At 42.8% G+C, this 3,680-nt stretch overlaps 1 pseudogene; it reads right to left on the minus strand.

The window, feature by feature from the left end:
- Nucleotides 1–261: 261 nt before the first annotated feature.
- On the minus strand, nucleotides 262–795 carry LOC102813715 (annotated as a pseudogene).
- Between the last annotated feature and the right edge of the window lie 2,885 nt (nucleotides 796–3,680).

A 3,680-nucleotide genomic window follows, 5' to 3' on the forward strand; every position in this document is an offset into this window, starting at 1 on the left:
AGGGCTCTGGGATACAGGGATTGAGGCATGGTTTGAATGGGTAAAAGAGGGGAAATAATGTTAAGATGCTTGACTGTCTTTTTTTTTTTTTAAACCGAAAAATTTATTTACAGTAAAACTGAAACACAGCAAATCTTGTATCCTCCATTTGTGATACTTCTAAGGTCTCTTGGTCAAATGAAGCAGCAGCAGGCAAACCCATGGGCCAATCTAGATGATTTTACCCAGACGAAGAGAGGCCTGATTCCGTCTTGGTCTGGGCTATATCTCCCCACACTGTGAGATCACCACAGGCAGCTTGGGCTTATTGTTGGGGCCTATGGGAACATTCTCAATTTTTCTCATCACTAGAAGTCCATCAATGATTTTTCTGAACACCACGTGCTTCCCATCCAGCCAATCACACTTAGAACAGGTGATGAAGAACTGGCAGCCATTTGTACTGGGACCACTGTTTGCCATGGAAAGCAAGCCTGGAGCTGAGTGCCCGAGCTTAAATTTTTCATCTGCAAATGGTCGTCGGTAAATACTGGCAACTCCAGTACCATTTCCATTAACAAAATCCCCACCCTGGATCATGAACTCCTTTATGACCCTGTGGAAGTTGCTTCCTTTGTATACTATTGGAACCCCATCCTTTCTGAATTCTCCCGCACAGAACTGCCTAAAGTTCTCGGCTGTTTTAGGCACAACATCTGCAAAGAGCTCGCTCTTCATATGGCTAACTTCTTGGCCACCAGTGCTGACATCAAAGAACACCACAGGGTTGACAGGGCTTGAATTTGCCACCTCCATGGCTCCGACCCTATTGACTGTCTTTTGAATCTTGGTTTCCCTTGCCTACTACTATAAAATAGAAACTTGAGGGGGAGAGAAAGGAATAGGCAGAAACACCAAAAAGCTTGTAAATCCATCTTCAGCCTACAACATATTGGAATACATAAAATGGGGCTAGAACTTGCCCATTGAAGGAGGCTTCCTGCAGAGCCTCTGCATTGCATAAGACCATAGATGGAATCCTGATCCCTATCCAGAATCTTCTGAGGTGTGAAATTTCCATTTGAAAGGACAAGCAGACCAGCTGGCTAGAAGAACAGAAGATACTTCTTGAAAGAAAGACCAGCAGGAAAAATCAAAAACAATTTGTAGCAGTCTGATTGACTACTACAAGAACAAGCAAGTTGTTCGCTGGGGAGCCATTAAGGCAAGTGGTTGGGTCCCCTCAGGGTATACCTCCTTCCAAGACTGAGAATCAAGGTGACTACATGAGCAGGCATGTGGTCTTGCTGGTGACCATGTTGGTCTACTGATAAGGGGAAGTGGGGTAAAAACAGCAATGAAGTTGTGAGCTTAGTCCGACCATATTCAATAGACTCCTGTCGACCTTGATTGAGACCTGGTTGGCCAGCAGTATGGGGAGACCTGGGGACTCCTGGATAGGGACAGTGACATAGCCACGGAGGACTAGAGCAGAGAGTGAAGCATCCAGCTGATATGAAGTGAGAGGAGATGCACAAGAACACCCATACTTGTAGATAGTATCCATTTGACCTGGCTTCAATGGCTTAGATGATCAGAACTAGAGGAAGAAAGAAGAGGAAAAAAAGAGTAATCTGCTGCAATTTGATGAACTGGGAACGAATCTTTACAGTGAGGATAACTCCCACGCCCTCGATACATAGGGTTGACAGGGATGGGTAACTTAGACATTGGCTACCCAAAATGGGGGGAGGCTACAAAGGCGCTCTGGTACTATAGTGGTTATGAATCGGGCTGCAAACCTCAAGGTCAGCAGTTCGAAACTACCAGCTGTTCCGTGGGAGAAAGATGAGGCTTTCTGTTCCCATAAAGATTTACAGCCTTGGAAACCCTATACAGGGTCACTATGAGTCGGAACTGACTCCACGGCACATAACCATCTAACCAAACAAGGGCAGGAAGTGACTGGCTTACAAGCTTTCAAGAGGGAGCCTAGTTTCAGAGGGTGTGGGGGAAGGTAGAATCTCCAGAGTGGTTTCCAACCTGTGTGGATGGGGCTGGTGAAAGGAGATGGGAATAAGACTCTTGTGGTTCAATTGTGAATGTTGCAAATGTAAAGATAGACGTTTTGCATTCCAGGAGCGGAGGACCCTGGGACCATCAAGGGAGAAGATCAGAGTGCAGGACCCTATCCAGAGAAGCAATGATGCCAGAGATGGATGCAGAGATGATGACAATGAGAGATGGAGCGGCTGGGGACTCTGGACTCAGGGAGGGAGAGGGGCTGTGTGCTGGCAGCTGGGGGGGAGGGGGAGGGTAGGAGGGACAGGCTTGAGGAGTGTACCATTTGGTTGTTTGAGTGGTTATATATTACTGAGTGCTTCGGTGTACATCTCCCCACCCTCCAAAAAACACAAAACAAAGGGAATGGAAGCAAATGCTGTTGAATGATGATGCATGGAGGGGATTGTAATCATTGCAATGAAATGAAATACAATAGGAAGAATGTAAATCTGAGGTTCTCCCATGTAAACTTTTACTCAATTCACAATACAAACTTTAAAAAAATAACTTTTTGACATTCAAAGAAATTTTGTGTAAAAGTCATCAAATCTAAAGTACATTATTTAAAAAAACAAAATACATAATTTTTATAAAGCAGAGTAGAGTTGTTGCTTCAGCTATCATTTTTGGTTGCTTTAGAAATCAGGGTTTTTGCTATTACACAACATTAAAACTGACACTTTGCCCGCTAAAGACCTAAGTCTTGGGTAAGTAGGCCTCTCATCTAATTTTTAGCCTGTGACCTGTTTGTATCAGCCCCAAAGGAAAATATTTTGGAGCTAGAGACCATGCTCTAAAGTTTAGTAATTTACTGACTTAAAAAGTTAAATTTTTCTAAAGACAAGTTAGTTAACATCATAAGGACTCCTGGTATGGTGCTGTGGGTTAAGTTCAATGTCACCAGCCACTCCTCAGAAACCCTATACAGGGTCACTATGGGTCAGAACCAACTTGACAGCACTTAATAACAACATACTTAAATTATCAATGAAAGTAGTGAAACAATTTTTGTTTACTTCTGAGGTGCTTTTCCAGATCTTTTTTAAAAACAGCTTTATTGAGATATAATTCACATACCGAACAAATTCACTGTTAAAATACACATTGCAATGGTTTTTAGTGTATTGGCAGGTATGTGCAACTATCACCAGTCAGTTTTAAGGCACTTTCATCACGTCAAGAAACCTCATGGCTATCACTCCTATTGCTGTTGTTAAATGCTGACGAGTCAGCTCCGACTCATAGTGACCCTGTATAGCCTAAGGAGCAGCTGGTGGGTTTGAACTGCTGACCTGTGGCTCTCAGCCCAGTGCTGATCCTACAGTACCACACCAGGACCCCCATACATTCCTGTAATTTTTTCCCCTGGCCCCAGCCCTAAGCAACCATTAATTCCTATCTCTAGATTTCCCTATTCTGGACTTTTCACATAAATTTAACCTTGTAATATGCAATCTTTTGTGCAGATTTCTTTCACTTAGCATGTTTTCAAGGTGATCCTAAGGTTCTTGACTAGTTTTCAATATAATATACAATTTATTATAATTGTATGAATCACAACACTATAAGTTCTTTGTGGTGGAAGGATTCTCTCCTAAGTTAAAACCAAGTCGATTTAATATCTTAGTACCATTTCA

The sequence above is a fragment of the Chrysochloris asiatica genome, unplaced genomic scaffold (genome assembly GCF_000296735.1).
Source record: "Chrysochloris asiatica unplaced genomic scaffold, ChrAsi1.0 scaffold00130, whole genome shotgun sequence".
In the NCBI taxonomy this organism is placed as follows: Eukaryota; Metazoa; Chordata; class Mammalia; order Afrosoricida; family Chrysochloridae; genus Chrysochloris; species Chrysochloris asiatica.